The 17,877-nt window shown below is 35.2% G+C and overlaps 1 long non-coding RNA gene across 1 annotated transcript; it reads right to left on the bottom strand.

Annotated features, from left to right (window-relative positions):
• Nucleotides 1-9,219: 9,219 nt before the first annotated feature.
• Nucleotides 9,220-17,031, bottom strand: LOC128172862 (uncharacterized). The gene is made up of 2 exons (XR_008242374.1): nt 16,450-17,031; nt 9,220-9,296 (listed from the first exon to the last, which is right to left on the bottom strand). It is a non-coding gene; the product is annotated as an uncharacterized LOC128172862 (long non-coding RNA).
• Nucleotides 17,032-17,877: the final 846 nt, after the last annotated feature.

The following is a 17,877-nucleotide window of genomic DNA, read 5'->3' as shown; positions in this document are numbered from 1 at the left end:
CTAAGAAGTGTTTCAGCACAGTATCCTGTCAGTGTCAACTAACTTGCGGGTGACACTAACATTTTCACCTCTGGGGTATGGTGTTTCGATGTTTCGGAGCCCGATGTTTTTATTGTCTTTTTCCCTAACCATAATTTTTACAATGGTAGCTGTCCACTACTAGTAGGTTCCATAAAAACCTCGGCCCACGGGGTAAGCGCCTGAGATGTTTTCGAGCATAATGTTCCTTTACCTTTTTTTAACCTATATAATACAACACTGTAAAGTAGAAGTTGTATCAACACCATATTTTGATAGAGTCAGACCACTTGCTGGTGACCCTGACAATTTTAGATCCGGGGTAGGGTTTTTCGATGTTTCGGACCCCGATGTTTTTATTGTCTTTTTCCCTTACCATAGTTTTTACAATGGTAGCTGTCCACAACTAATAGGTGCATTGAGAACTTCAGCCCACGGGGTAAGCGCCTCAGATGTTTTCGAGCATAATGTTCCTTTACTTTTTTTAACCTATATAAAAACAACACTGTAAACACTACCGTAATGAAAAAACCCTGAGACTATCAAAAAGTCTGAGGAAACCCTGAGTGGCACTGAGAAAACCCTGAGAGACCCTGAGGTCGGCACTGAGGATACTGAGGAAACCCTGAGGGACCCTGAGGTTTGCTCTGATGGTACTGAGGAACCTCTGAGAGACCCTGTGGTCGGCATTGAGTGTACTGAGGAAGCCTTGAGAGACCCTGAGGTCACTCTGTCTGTGTTGTATAATTTTAATTAGAGGTACAGTAAAAGATTTCAATTGTAACTTAGCACGGGATTTACGGATATCCATTTTTAGATGTTTATGATGCGCAACAGAAACTGATAAGTTGAATCAAAATTGATGCTTATACAGGCATATAAGCTCCTCTAATTAAATGTATATGTCGTTAAACGAAAACAAACCTTAAGTACAATGATTTTTTTTTTGTTTCTGATAGTACCATTACTTCAAATAAGTGACAGTAATACCATGTAACATTTAATTCAAAAAAATTGGACATATCGTAAAATGTCTTCATTTCAAGTCAAATTCGGTTCAACCCCCCCCCCCCCCCCGTCATCGACCAAAAATTCGCCGCCCAAATACGAAGTACATACCGACGCTCTCTCTCTCTCTCTCTCTCTCTCTCATTCTTTCTCTCTCTCATGTACAAATACTTTATACATGTTTAGTACTACTACCTGTAGCATGCGGTAATATTGCCAGTGTTAAAAATCGTGCATTTCAATTTTTATTGATCATTGAATTGTGTTGTTTCTGATTCGAAGTCCATGATAAAAAAAGTTCTGTGTATGATAGACGATGTACTGTCTCCTTTGTGTACAAGTAGAGAACACATTCTTTTATTTCTCTGGGATCAAGAAAAACCTCGGAACTAACAGGCAAGGCTCAGGCTATACACGCGACAGGGTGACCGCGGCGAGGTGTGAATATTGGCCACCTGTGTTTATGTGACAGTCTTGAAGCATCAACATAAACAGCTGCAAACTGCGGGGAAGAACACCGTAAAACAAAAGAGTTTGACTTTTTTATGTTAATAAAAAAAATGATTTTGCCCGGGTCTGCATGAAAATCAAAACATAGTAAAGTTGGATATTGATTATTGATTATTGATTATTGAACAAGGACTACATTTATAAAGTGATCGCTCAAAATCGGGATTTAGGAAATATGCATAGCGATCAAAATCGGTTTATTTCATATTTTAATCAAAGCTTGTAAATAAAATTCTAATTGTAACGTTCTGTTTCGTTTCCCTTACCTACGGAAAGAGAGAGAGAGAGAGAGAGAGAGAGAGAGAGAGAGCATGGAGTTTTATTTTTAACCTTGCACTATTTTTCTGTCTAAGCATTAGAATAGTATACCGATCTATATGTGCACAAGAATTTTGCTGTATGAACAATATTATTCATTGGTTAAAATGACCATGCTAGAGCTTAAATATATTTTCACAATAGGTTATTGGTTTTTTTCCATACTGTACAAGAATATGCGATATGATAAATCAAAATAGATCTACACTTGCTTTAAATTAGAAATACCGGTAATTGAATCTATGAATGCTCATTAATCAAATATGGTTTGTTAGGGCGTTTTGATTGATTAAATGAATAAAAGTGAACATAATTATTTATTTTAAAAACATTACATTTTACGGCCGACTACTATTTCATTTCGGAAGAATACTATAAATGTTAACAGCTTTTTTAAAAATTTTGAATAATAGATTAAGTAAAACATGGGGCCCAAACATGGGGCCCTCGCTTGTCACATGTTAAACCAGTATACAATGTACATGCAATAAGTACAGAATACATACTTATCCGTTGTGTTTCTGTATTTTCCCTTTACAATTTATAAAAGATGCTGTTTAAATGAGAAAGTCTGATCATACGCAATTGCATCAGTGAAATAAATTTATACCAATGCATTGTTACTCATGTTTATATCTATATTAAGGATTATGCTAATTATTAAATAATTAAGGATTTTTTAAATTTTTCTTATTAAGTGCCGACCTCAGGGTATCTCAGGGTTTTCTCAGTACCTTCAGTGCCAACCTCGGGGTCTCTCAGGGCTTCCTCAGTACCCTCAGTGCAAGCCTCGGGGCCACACAGGGTTTTCTCAGTGTCCTCAGTGCAAACCCCAGGGTCTCTCAGGGTTTCATCAGTACTCTCAGTGCCGACCTCATGGTCTCTCAGGGTTTTCTCAGTGCCACTCAGGGTTTCCTCGGGGTTTTTTGATAGTCTCAGTGTTTTTTCATTACAGTAGTAAAAAGGTCGACACACCACTTGATAAACACAGCACTAATGTCGACACAAATTATATTTACACGTCGCTAAATTCCCTTGGTGTACAGTCGGGTCTGATTCTGTTAAACTAGATAGGGTACATGTACTTTCAGCTTAACTTAACAGTGATAGTGCTAGACTATTGGTTACTAACACTGAAAATTTCAGTCCCCATAGAACGGACATTCAATGTTTCCGGGTCTAATGTTTATAGTTCTATTTATGTTAAATAGATGTATTATAGGAGGGCATATATCTTTTAAAGAGAAGTTGTATCAACACAATATTTTGTGCAGCGTTAGACCACTTGCGGGTGACCCTAATAATTTTAGCTCCGGGGTAGAGTGTTTCGATATTTCCGACCCCATGTTTAAATTGATTTTTGATATTATTGAGAAATTACAGTAAGGAATGGTTCTTTTGAAATTGAGATTGTATCCTCGCCGTATATTAATGTTTCAGTGCTAACAACTAGTACATGGCCCTGAATAATTTAGTCCTTAAGATAGGGGCTTTACATGTTTCCGATTCTGATGTTTTTAAAATCCCATCATTTTATGTAGGTAAGTAACAAAAGGGCCTGGATACTAGACATGTATCCTTAACCAAAGTTTTTACAATGGTAGCTATCAAACACTAGAAGGTGCCACGAGAACCTCAGATTAGGGTGTAAGAGTCTCCGATGTTTTCGAGTCAGATGTTCATTTACTCTATTTAACATACATAAAAACAACACTGTAAAAGGTCGACACCGCTTGATAAACACAGCACTAATGTCGACACGAAAGATATATACGTCGGTTTATTTCATTTTTAATTCCCTTGGTGTACAGTAGGGTCTGACTCTGTTAAACTAGATAGAGTACATGTACTTTCAGCTTAACTTTATAGTGATAGTGCTAGACTGTTGGTTACTTACACTGAAAATTTCAGTCCCCACAGAACAGAATTCAATGTTTCAAAGCCCGATGTTTATAATTCTATTTATGTTCAATAGATGTTATATAGGAAAACCTATATCTTTTAAAGTATAAGTTGTATCAACACAATATTTTAACAGAGTCAGACCACTTGCTGATGACCCTAACAATTTCAGATCCAGGGTAGGGTGTTTCGATGCTTCGGACCCCGATGTTTTTATTGTCTTTTTCCCTTACCATAGTTTTTACAATGGTAGCTGTCCACAACTAATAGGTGCATTGAGAACTTGTCAGGCCACTTACAGGTGTTCTTAACAATATCATTTCCGGGCTAGAGTGTTTCGATGTTTTGGACCCTGATGTTTTTCTTCTCTAACTATTATTTTTACAATGGTAGCTGTCCACCACTAGTATGTGCTATTAAAACTTCAGCCCACGGGGTAAGCGCCTCAGATGTTTTCGAGTACAATGTTCTTTTACCTTTTATTAACATATATAAAAACAACACTGTAAAAGGTCGAAACCGCTTGATAAACACCGCACTTATGTCGACACGAAAGATATATACGTCGGTGTATTTCATTTTTGATTCTCTTGGTGTACAGTAGGGTCTAATTCTGTTAAAATAAATAGGGTACATGTACTTTTAGGTTAATTTAACAGTGATAGTGTTAGACTATTGGTTACTAACACTGAAAATTCAGTCCCCAAAGAACGGACATTCAATTTTCCGGGCCCAATGTTTATAATTCTATTTATGTTAAATAGATGTATTACATGAGGGCATATATATCTGTTAAAGTTGACGTTGTATCAGCACAATATTTTGTGCAGCGGTAGACCACTTGCGGGTGACCCTATTAATTTCAGCTCCGGGGTAGAGTGTTTCGATATATCCGAGCCCCATGTTTTAATTGATTTTTGTATTATTGAGAAATTACAGTTAGGACTGGGTCTTTTAAAGGTGAGATTGTATCCTTGCCGTATTTTCATGTTTCAGTGCTAACAACTAGTACATGACCCTAAATATTTCACTCCTTAAGGTAGGGTCTTTTCATTTTTCCGATTCTTATGTTTTAAAATCCCATCATTTTATGTAGGTAAGTTACAAAAGGGCCTGGATCTTCTGAACTAGACATGTAATCTTAACCATAGATTTTACAATGGTAGCTTTCCACAACTAGTAGGTGCCACGATAACGTGTGCCCACGGGGTAAGAGTCTCCAATGTTTTCGAGTCGGATGTTCTCTTATTCTATTTAACATACATAAAAACAACACTGCAAAAAGGTCGACACCGCTTCATAAACACAGCACTAATGTCGACACGAAATATATATACGTCGGTTTATTTTATTTTTAATTCCCTTGGTGTACAGTAGGGTCTGATTCTGTTAAACTAGATAGGGTACATGTACTTTCAGCTTAACTGAACAGTGACAGTGCTAGACTATTGGTTAGTAACACTGAAAATTACAGTCCACATAGAACAGACATTCAATGTTTCCGAAACCGATGTTTATTATTCTAATTATGTTAAATAGATGTATTATAGAAGGACCTATATCTTTTTAAAAAGAAGTTGTATCAACACAATATGATGACAGTGTCAGGCCACTTACAGGTGTTCTTAACAATATCATCTCCGGGGTAGAGTGTTTCGATGTTTTGGACCCTGATGTTTTTCTTCTCTTTCCCCCTAACTATTATTTTTACAATGGTAGCTGTTCACCACTAGTAGGTGCCATGAAAACTTCAGCCCACGGGGTAAGAGCCTCTGTTGTTTTCGAGTACAATGGTCTCTTACCCTTTTTTAACTATAAAAAAAAAAAAAAAGTAAAAAGTTGACACCGCTTGATAAACACAGCACTAATGTCGACACGAAAGATAGATACGTCGGTGTATTTCATTTTTAATTCCCTTGTTGTACTGTATGGTCTGATTTTGTTAACTAGATATGGTACATGTACTTTTAGGTTAACTGAAAAGTGATAGTGCTGGACTATTGGTTACAAACACTGAAAATTTCAATACCCACAGAACGGAAATTCAATGTCTCCGAGCCCGATTTTCATAATTGTATTTATGTTAAATAGATGTATTACATGAAGGCCTATATCTTTTAAAAAAGAAGTTGTATCAACACAATATGTTGACAGTGTCAGACCAATTGTGGATCAACCTAATAATTTCAGCTCCGGGGTACGGTGTTTCGATGTTTCGAAGCCCCGATTTTTTATTGTTTTTTTTTTCCCGAACCATAATATTTACAATGGTTCCTGTCCACCACTAGTAGGTGCAATGAAAACTTCAGCACACGGCGTCGGAGTCTACGTTGTTTTCGAGTTCAATGTTCTTTTCCCTTTTTTAACACATATAAAAATAACACTCAAAAAAGTCGACACCGCTTGATAAACACAGCACTAATGTCAAGACGAAAGATATATACGCCGGTTTATTTCAATTTTAATTCCTTTTGTGTACAGTCGGGTCTGATTCTTTTAAACTAGATACGGTACATGTACTTTCAGCTTAACTTATCAGTGATAGTGCTAGACTATAGGTAAGTAACACTGAAAATTTCAGTCCCCTTAGAACGGTCATTCAATGTTTCCGACTCGGATGTTTAGAATTCGATTTATGTTAAATAGATGTATTACAGGAGTGCCTATATCTTTTGAAAAGAAGTTGTATCAACACAATATGTTGACAGTGTCAGACCACTTGCAGGTGTTCTTGACAATATCATCTCCGGGTAATGGTGTTTCGATTTTTTGGAGCCCGATGTTTTTATTGTTTTTTTTCTTAGGTATAATTTTTACAATGGTAGCTGTCCACCATTATAAGGTGTCATGAAAACTTTCGCCCACGGGGCAAGAGCCTCTGTTGTTTTCGAGTACAATGTTCTTTTACCTTTTTTAACATAAAAAAAACAACACTATAAAAAGGTGGAAACCGCTAGATAACCACCGCACTAATGTCGACACGAAAGATATATACGTCGGTGTATTTCATTTTTGATTCTCTTGGTGAACAGTAGGGTCTGATTCTGTTAAAATAGATAGGGTACATGTACATTCAGCTTAACTTGACAGTGATAGTGCTACACTGTTGGTAATAACACTGAAAATTTCAGTCCTCATAGAACGGTTATTCAATGCTTCCGAGCCCAATGTTTATAATTCGATCTATGTTAAATAGATGTATAACGGGATGATCTATATCTTTTAAAAAAGAAGTTTTATTAAAACAATATGTTGACGTGTCAGACCACTTGAGGGTGAATCTTACAATGTCATCTCCCGGGTATGGGGTTTCGATGTTTCCGACCCGATGTTTTTATTGTTTTTTCACTAAATATAATTTTTTATTGGGTTTTTTTCCTTAAGTATAATTTTTACAATGGTAGGTGTCAACCACTAGTAGGTGCCATTGAAAACATCACCCACGGGGTACATATTGTAAAAAAACAACACTGTAAAAGGTCGACACCGTTTGATGAATACAGCACTAATGTTGATAACAAAGATATAAACGTCGGTGTATTTCATTTTTAAATCTCTTGGTGTACAGTAGGGTCTGATTCTTTTAAACTAGATAGGGTACATGTACTTTCAGCTTAACTTAACAGTGATATTGCTAGACTGTAGGTTAGTACCACTGAAAATTTCAGTCCTCATCGAACGGTTATTCAATGTTTCCGAGCCCGATGTTTATAATTCGAAAATTTCAGTCCACACAGAACGGACATTCCATGTTTCCGAGTCCGATGTTTATAATTCTATATATGCTAAACAGATGTATAACAGGAGGGCCTATATCTTTTAAAAAAGAAGTCGTATCAACACAACAGTGTGAGAGCACTTGCGGGTAAACCTATCAATTTCATCTCCGGGGTAGGGTGTTTCGATGTTTCGGAGCCCGATGTTTTTATTGTTTTTTTCCCTAAGTGTATTTTTTACAATGGTAGCTGTCCACCACTAGTAGGTGCCATTGAAAACTTCAGCCCACGGGGTACATATTGTAAGAGCCTCTGTTGTTTTCGAGTACAATGTTCTTTTACCTTTTTTTAACATACATGAAAATAACACTGTAAAAGGTCGACACTGCTTGATAAACACCGCACTAATGTCGACACCAAAGATATATACGTCGGTGTATTTCATTTTTAATTCCCTTGGTGTACAGTACGGTCTGATTCTGTTAAACTAGATAAGGTACATGTACTTTCAGCTAAACAGTGATATTGCTAGGCTATTGGTAAGCAACACTGAAAATTTCAGTCCCCACAGAACGGATATTCAATGTTTCCGAGTCCGATGTGTGTAATTCGATTTATGTTTAATAGATGTATTAAAGGATGACTCATATCTTTTAAAAAAGAAGTTTTATTAAAATAATATGTTGACAGTGTCAGACCACTTGCGGGTGAACCTAACAGTATCATCTTCGTGAAATGGTGTTTCGATTTTTCGGAGCCCGATGTTTTTATTGTTTTTTCACTAAATATAATTTTTACAATGGTACCTCTCTATCACTAGTAGGTGCCTTAAAAACATCAGCCCACGGGGTAAGAGCCTCTGTTGTTTTCGAGTACAACACTGTAAAAGGTCAACACCGATTGATAAACACAGCACTAATGTGGACACCAAAGATATATCATTTTTAACTCCCTTGGTGTACAGTAGGGTCTGAGTTTGTTAAACTATATAGGGTACATGTACTTTCAGCTTTGCTTAACAGTGATAGTGCTAGACTATTGGTAAGTAACACTGAAAATTTCAGTCCCCATAGAACGGTTATTCAATGTTTCTGAACCCTATGTTTATATTTCGATTTATGTTAAATAGATGTATTATAGGATGACCTATATCTTTTAAAAAAGAAGTTCAATTAAAATAATATGTTGACAGTGTGAGACCACTTGCGGCTGAACCTAATAAAATTATCATAACGATTTCAGTACTGTTTTATAAAATTCCACTAGGGAGTTATATGGAGTGTTATGATATTTAATTTGATCCTCGAGATCTTATTCCCAACATGCCCACACCTGGCGGGTGCCCTAGCCAAGGTGCTACTGGAAAGGCTCCTCCTCTACATGGGGAGTAGCCCGTGTCCCAGTCTGTATAAAAAGAGGAGGCAGAAAGACAGCTTCCAGATGACTACTGGAGAGCCGCGTTTCCCGCACCCCCATTTTATACGCACAGACACTGCGCTAAAACATTCTCCTCCTAATAAGTAAATGCGATCAAGTGCATACTAATGATCTGACGCACCGTGGTCAGTGGTAGCATTTTATTTATGTTTCTGACCCGGCGTCGACAGGCTCATCACTGGACTTAATAACACATTTCTCCATGAACATAAATAAACATACGCTATCTGTATAACGCATGTACTTTAACCAATTTCTATAGAATTTCCGTAATGATAAATTCCCCCCACTAACAAAAAATCTTGCCCTCAAGATTAAAAACATTTAATATAATTTTGAATTTTATTCGGATCTTCGCTGTGATTCAGATGGCTCGTACATATAAATCTACAACGAGAAAAAGATAATTAAAATCTTGCAAAAACACACAAAAAATAATAAAGGATTACAACACACAATAAAATATTGTATCATAAGGAACACACTATTGTAATATATATTAACAACATTTTAGCTTATGCATTTTATCTGGATAGAGTCGCCAAACTCTTTAGACTAGTGCTTCACAGTAATACATGATAAACTAAGATCGATATTAATCATTTGATCACATATAATTTTCATTAACACTATTGTCTTAACCCAATTATTATTTAAGGTTCACAAAATCAAAGTTCAACGCTTGTATATCACATCCGTGGAAAAGAGCACATCGTCAAAATAAATATTGTTTGTAAAAAATTATTCATTTATTGTCTCGCAAAATATTTGTTTGTCATCAAGTAACCATATTGGCAAAATACAATTAATATTACCGAAAAATTATACATGAATCTCAGTATGACCGTCAGCAGTAACCATAATACATTTTTTTTCTACCATAAAGCTGTGAGGACAAGAGAATAGAGACAAAAATATGCTTTTAATGTTACAAAGAATTCTATGTACCAAGAGTTCTACGTTTTTGTATACATGCATTTTATTTTTAAATTTAATATATTATTAACCCTTGATTTGTGTGTTACACAAATATTGATAACTATTTCAGGATGATATATCGAGAACCAATGCACAGGTGTGTTGCACCGATTAAAAAATTAAAAATTTTCAAAACAAAACCTGCTAGAATAATATAAAAAATCATTAATAAAAGATTTTAAAATTAAGGATATTTAAAGTATGTTGTTACTTTTTTTTTATATTGAATTAATTAGTGATGTTTGTAGTTTTTGATAAATGTGACCGAAATGTTAAATAGTAGGCCAAATGTTATAATATAAATCATTTCAACCAATTCACAGAACACGTTAGAATACATCTGTGTCTGAAAAGAGGTCATTTTGCATAGATGCTTATCTCTTTTGAAACAGTAATCAGGATTGTTAAAGTCAACACAAAGTATTGACAATATGATTTGTTTTATTTTCTGTTTTAATCTATTTTCTTTAGTTATCAGTGATGCTAATTAACCCATGTATTTGTAAAGACGCTGATGCTAGCTCTCTCGTAAAAACAATCTTGCCAAATAACCATTAGTCTAGGATGAACTGACCTAAGAACTGTGATGTTATCATTAACAGCCGGTGGTTGCACGTGCAAATGCGATACACAAGAAGGAAGATTGATAACTGAACTGAACTGATAAACAATACATGTACATACTTTTCTGTTAGTTAGTAGTAATCATATATGAAAATTAGGTAAACATGTCATTTCTTTAAAAATCATTGTTATTTTGAAAGATATATCTTGTGCCTTATTTCATGCATTAATTGCATTTGTTAACATATATTAGTTTTCCTTTATATTTCATGTTAATAATTACATACATCTAAACACTCAGTAATTATTTCATTCATCAAACTACGGAATCTATCATATGCCTAGTTGATGGGAGGTATGTGATCAGAATGGACTCGATTACATTATAATCTGCCCTGAAACATTACACCATAAATGAGTCGGTGCTCATATTGTATGACAAAAGGTATGATTCTCGCAGAAATAAGGAAGACAAATCAATCAAAATGTGCCCATTAATATGTAATAAAGTGAAAATAGTACGATAAGAAAGCGGGTACCCTGATAGAAGAAACAAATGATGAAGACTGAAAATGATTGAGCACAAATTTATTGAAACCAACCTTAATAAACGATATCCCTTTTTATGCATTTGATCATATTCTTTTCTTATAACATTTAAATATACAATACATATTTATGTTCGATTTTACCTTATCAATTTTGACACACATTTCTTTTCTTTTTCTAATTATCATATGACAATTTTTTCTTCATTTTCTTTATTCTATTTTGTAATCATCATTATCATTATTCTGATTATCAACATTATCAATTTTTTTATTTCAGTAATATGCACTTTTTTCTTCGTGTCACTGTTGAATTATATGACCCTCATATCATTTCTTTTAGTTTCACACTCTCATACAATTGTTATACTTTTTTTTCAATATCGTTTTCTTTTTCTTTGCTTTACTGACGAATGATATAATTGTTTTAAAAACTGTGATACGTTATTTGACGGTTCCCAAGTGGGTTTTGATCCATCCGCCCATTTAACTAAATAATGTCGTTTTTTATTCATGTATTTCGATTTCAACAACTTTTTAACTTCATGCCACTGTCCATTTGGCTTTTTATTATCTTTATCTTGATTAGCTCTGTCTTTCGCATTATTTTGACAGTTTTGCTTATTTAGATCATCTCGATTTACAATATTTTGATTATTGTTTTGTACTTCACCATTCTTATCATTAACAGGTGGTGGTCGGAAATCTCGCGGATCCTTATATAACTTTAAGCGATTCGCATGAACCGACGATTTCAACTCAATGTGATTATCACATCGGCGTAACCTAAAGGAATGATTTGGGTTAACCTTAATTATATAATAAGGACCCTCCCATTTAGGATGAAGTTTATGTTTTTTCCCTGGTGTACGTTTCATGATTTTAAATAGCACTTGATCTCTTATCTGAAATTGTGGTTCGTTTGTTTTTTTATCATACCGTTGTTTATTTAGTTTTTGTACATCTTTTACATTTTGTTGTGCGATTTCTTGAATAATCTTTACTTTATGGATTAATTCTTTTACGTATGCATCAGGTGCTTTTTGTAATTCTACAGATGGCAACAACGCAACATCTAACGGTAAAAACATTTCCTTTCCAAATACCATATAATATGGCGAAAACCCCGTTGATTGCGTTGAGGGACTCATTCTGAATGACATCAAAATGCTGGGCAAAACTGAATCCCACTGCGTTTGTTATTTTTGGCAATAGGCGCGTAACGATTGTGCAAGCGTGGAATTAATTCTCTCACAAGCTATATTGCTTTGTGGGTGATACGAACTTGTGACGTGTCGTGTCACTTGAAAAATTTTACACAATATCTGCACTATTTTTGACATAAAATTCTGTCCTCTATCACTGACCAAAGTTCTAGGTGCCCCGTACCTAGTAAAAATTTCTTTGTATAATAAATGAGCAACCTCAGTAGCCTCCTAAGTTTTCATTGGCAATGCTTCTGACCAATGTGACAAGGAAACTGTAACCAATAGAATATATTGATAGCCTTGTTTTGTTTTTGGTAACCCTGCCAAACTATCCATATGCCATCTATCAAAGGTACCTTGGACTGGCAAGGGATGCAATGGTGTATTGCGAGCTGACGTGTCTCGTTTAACCCTTTGACAGATGTCACATGACGTTACTAAATCGTAAATATTTTGATACATCTTTGGCCAAAAATATTTTTGTTTAATTGCCACATAAGTTCTTTGAACCCCTAAATGACATCCACCTGCTATTGAATCATGATATGACCTTATGACATCATTTCTTAGTTTTTCCGGAACAGCTAATTGTTTTAAAATTACTTCCGTTTTTTCTTTATTTTTAGTTCTTGGTTGGAATATGTGATACAGTACATCATTTATGATTTCATTTTGATTTGCCTCATACGGTTTTGCTTTTGCACGATTTTTATCTGCTGGAAGAACTCCTTGTTGTATATATTCATTAATATGTTTAAAATATGGGCAATTTTGTTGTTCATTTTTAATTTGCTTTTGTTCTGATAGTACATTTATTGTTGCAATTTCATTTTCTGTTACATATTCAGTCATTTTTAAAATTTCTTCATAATTTTCATTCGGATAAATGAATGTTATTTCTGTTTTTTCTGACGGTAACAAATCATCATCTTGGGAGAATGCATTTTTATTTTGAGAAAGAAATGTTTTGATCTGGGTATGGTCTTCTTGAAAGAGCATCACAATTCTGATGTTTTATTCCTGGTCTATGTTTAATATCAAATGTATATTCTTGCAATTTTAAAGCCCATCGAATTAATCTTGCATTTGTATGCTTTATAGTTTTTAACCATGTAAGCGCTTTGTGGTCGGTATTAACAATGAATTTATTGTTAATTAAATAAACGCGAAAGTGGTCAATAGCCGATACCAACGCTAACATTTCTTGTTCCGTAACAGAATATGCTTTTTCCGAATTGGTAAGCGCTCTTCCCCCATATGCGATTACATGTTCCTTATCATCATCTCCAATTTGTGCCAAAACATAACCTATTGCCATTCCAGACGCATCGCAAGATAAAATAAATTGTTTTTGAAAATTTGGATACGCTAAAATTGGAGTATTTGTTGAAGCTTGTTTCAATGAATCAAAAGCAGTTTGACAATCTTGTGTCCATTTAAACACCGTGTTCTTTGTTAACAATCTATTTAAAGGTAACGCAATTTTGGAATTTTCGATAATAATTTGCTAGACCAAGAAAACTGCGAACATCATGCTGATTTTTAGGTAAAGGATATGATTTTACCGCGTCAATTTTAAATGGATTTACTTTTATTCCGTCTTTTGATATAATATGTCCCAAATAATTTACTTCTGGTGTTGCAAATGAACATTTTAGTGCTTTTAATGTCAAATTTGCGTCTCGTAATCTTTGAAAAACTAAATTAAGATGTTTTAAATGATTTTCAAAACTTACTGACCATACAATAATATCATCAATGTAAACCAAACAATGTTTCCACGTAAGACCTTTCAAAATCATATTCATGAGCATTTGAAAAGTCGCAGGTGCATTTACCAATCCAAAAGGCATTCTTTTAAACTGATATAAATTATCATGCGTAAAAAAAGCAGTTTTATGTTTTGTTTGTTCATCTAAGGCAATTTGCAAATACCCCGAAGCCAAATCTAGGGTTGAAAATATTTGAGCTTTAGTTTGACCTACTGCATCAAATACATCATCTAAACGCGTAGCTGGAAAAGTTTGAAGTTGAGTGACCGCTTTCAATTTTCTATAGTCAATCGCAAATCTATACTCATTATTAGGCTTTTTGACTAAAACAACCGGAGAAGCATAAGCAGAAGTACTTTCTTCAATTATATCGTATTGCAACATTTGTTTAATTTGTTTTTCAATTTCCAACTTTGCTTTCGGCGATGTTCTATATGGCTGCGATTGAATAGGTTTTTCAGTTTCTGTTATGATGGAATGGTAATAATTGTTGCATTTACCCAATTCTGCAAATACATCACTGTTTTGATTAATAAATTCTTGAAATATTTGTTTTTGTTGATCTGATAAAACAGCTGATGTTAAGTCTAACGGTACATGTTTATATTTTGATTTGCTAGTTGTGTTATTTCCGTCCATGGAATAAATAGCTTGCAATTGTGTACGGATCGTACTCACTGTAGCTATTATCGTGCCCGCGGTCAAGCATATGTTCTTATTGGATGCATTTGCTACTTGTATAAACACGCGCTTCGGCCGATTAATTACAAGACACTTTGCGATTGCGAGCTGCTTTTGTGTATTGCCCGTCGGTATGGTTTTTCTGAGTGCGCGAGAGTTTTATTGGAATATTTGCAAAGCCGTTTGGTTGTACGGTAATTGTTTTTGAGACTCTGGCCAACCCATTACTTACGTTAATTATATTAACATAAGTAGAAAACTCTTGTAAATACAATGTTTTCGTATCCCAATCAATACATGCCTTTTGTTTTTCCATAAAATCGGTTCCCAAAATTAAAGATTTACACAAGTCTTGAATGACATAAAATATTTGATTAAATTTAAGACCTCCTATTTTCAACTCCAATTCGATTTTTCCATTAACTGTATGTGCCGTTCCCCCAGCACCAGTGATAAATGAAATTTCTGAATTTTTAAGTTTATTTTCATTAATTTTGATTTTGTTCAAAGTTTCTGAATTAATGGCTGAAATTGCTGACCCTGTATCTAAAAGAGCGTTAAACCTAGCGCTTTGTACAAACACTGGAATAGAACATTTTCCTTTAAAAGAAATTAAAGCATCACGGGATTCCATCTCTTGCAACTCTATTGAATTCTTTTGACTTTTCTTTTGTTTGCGATTAGATTGTTGATTTGATTTAAAATTTTGAGTTTTATTTTGGTCATATTCTAATTGTTGAGATTGTCTCTTATAAATAGGATTTTGCACTTTTGAATTTAAAAGACATTTTCTGGAGATAGGTGCGAATCTCTTTTGTCGAACAAAACATGATTGTTTGCAAGCCCTTGAAAAATGACCAACTCTGTTACAATTATAACAGAAGGCATTCAGAGCTGGACATCTTGATCTATCCATGCACATGCCTAGACAAAAATAACATTGCTTAGCGATCATGCGGGGGTGTTGTGTTATCTGCTGCTGCTGTGCAGTAGGTGTTACATTGACATCGGGCAACGCGTATCTAGTCGTTCTTGACCTATTTACCCTGATATTCTGCCGTCTTAGTATGTAAATAGGTGTTTTTTTGTGACGGAGAGTAATATCTAACCCTTTGCTGAAAAACAGGTGGTCGTTGCGCTACAAATTGTGGAGAATAATCTTGAGTTTGCGGCATCATACGGTTCATTTCACTAACTTCTGTCTTTGCATCATTTTTTTTCGTTTAAGTTCTTAATTTCTGACAACAAATTTTCATACGTCTCTAACGTTGTAATTTGACTTGGTTGAGATTTTTCTGCCAAAATTGCAATTTGCCTTAACTGTTCCATTGTTTTGGGATTCTGCGTAACAACATGTGTTTTAATATCAGATCTTAAACCATTCATTGCAACTGAAAGTAAAACTTTTTCTGGAATATTTTTAATAGTTCCCTTTTTTATAAGTTTTGTTAAAAAATCTTCAACAGGTTCTGTTTTTTTCTTGTTTCAATTGTAATACCGACAAATCCAAAAAAAAATTCTAATTCTGTAAATCTTTCCTGAAAAAGAGATGTTAGTAGCGTAGCGTTAATTTTTTGTTCATACGGTAATGAATCATACCATACTTTGGCATGACCCTCTAAATAAAACGGAAAAGCATTAACCTCCTTGGAATCTGGTAAATCGTGTAATTTGGCCCACTGCGTAAAACTTTGTAACCATGCTTTGACATTCTGAGTACCATCTCCTTTAAATTTCTCTAATTTGATAAGTGAAGACATTTTAAAGGTAGACAAAAGAGAGCTTCTACCTGCTGTTTGTACTGTGTCATGTAGTTCTCGTTGCTACATATTCCTGGCTGATGCTAGGGAGGTTCTCCGGTGCGTTGTTAATGTCCGGGACCTGATGTGCGTCCGGGGCGTTGTATCCGTCCGCGTTGATATGCTGTAAGCGTTGATTACGTCCAGGGAATCGATTCGGTCCCGGGTGTTGAAGAGCATCCCAGGCGTTGTTTGCGTCCGTGGTAATGATCAGACGATGCTGTGGAGGCGCTGTTGCTTTAGGTTTGTGTCCCAATTGTGTCCGTTATGTCGTTGATGGCTTTTCCGTGGGGCGGCTAGGACAAGTTGGAAACCCGGATTCCACCACTATATCATAACGCTCGATCCCGGTTTCTCCACTACTATATCATAACGATTTCAGTACTGTTTTATAAAATTCCACTAGGGAGTTATATGGAGTGTTATGATATTTAATTTGATCCTCGAGATCTTATTCCCAACATGCCCACACCTGGCGGGTGCCCTAGCCAAGGTGCTACTGGAAAGGCTCCTCCTCTACATGTGGAGTAGCCCGTGTCCCAGTCTGTATAAAAAGAGGAGGCAGAAAGACAGCTTCCAGATGACTACTGGAGAGCTGCGTTTCCCGCACCCCCATTTTATACGCACAGACACTGCGCTAAAACATTCTCCTCCTAATAAGTAAATGCGATCAAGTGCATACTAATGATCTGACGCACCGTGGTCAGTGGTAGCATTTTATTTATATTTCTGACCCGGCGTCGACAGGCTCATCACTGGACTTAATAACACATTTCTCCATGAACATAAATAGACATACGCTATCTGTATAATGCATGTACTTTAACCAATTTCTATAGAATTTCCGTTATGATAAAATCATCTCCGGGTTATGGTGTTTCGATGTTTCGGAGTCCGATGAATTATTTTTTTTTCACTAAATTTAATTTTTACAATGGTAGCTGTTCACCAAGTAGGTGCTATGAAAACTTCAGACCACGGGGTAAGAGCCTCTGTTGTTTTCGAGTACAATGTTCTTTGACCTTTTTTTAACATATAAAAAAACAACACTGTAAAAGGTCGACACCGCTTGATAAACACAGCACTAATGTCGACACGAAAGATATATTCGTCGGTGTATTTCATTTTTAATTCAGAACATTAGGGTCAGATTCTGTTAAACTAGATACGGTACATATACTGAAAATTTAGTCCACACAGAACGGACATTCAATGTTTCCGAGCCCGATGTTTATATTCATGTTAAATACTGAAATCTGTTTGGTTTAGAAGCAGTTGACAATCCGTTCTAATACCCTCAGCGTTAGCAACACACTTAGCAACGGGCCGATAGAACGACGCGGCTATGTTAAGGCTGTCCGAAGCTAAATATATATCGAAAAATGATACTATTCTAATTATCAAAAAATACTTTAACC

This window comes from Crassostrea angulata, chromosome 2 (assembly GCF_025612915.1).
Source record: "Crassostrea angulata isolate pt1a10 chromosome 2, ASM2561291v2, whole genome shotgun sequence".
Taxonomy (NCBI): Eukaryota; Metazoa; Mollusca; class Bivalvia; order Ostreida; family Ostreidae; genus Magallana; species Magallana angulata.
This window is presented reverse-complemented; position numbering and strand designations above follow the sequence as displayed.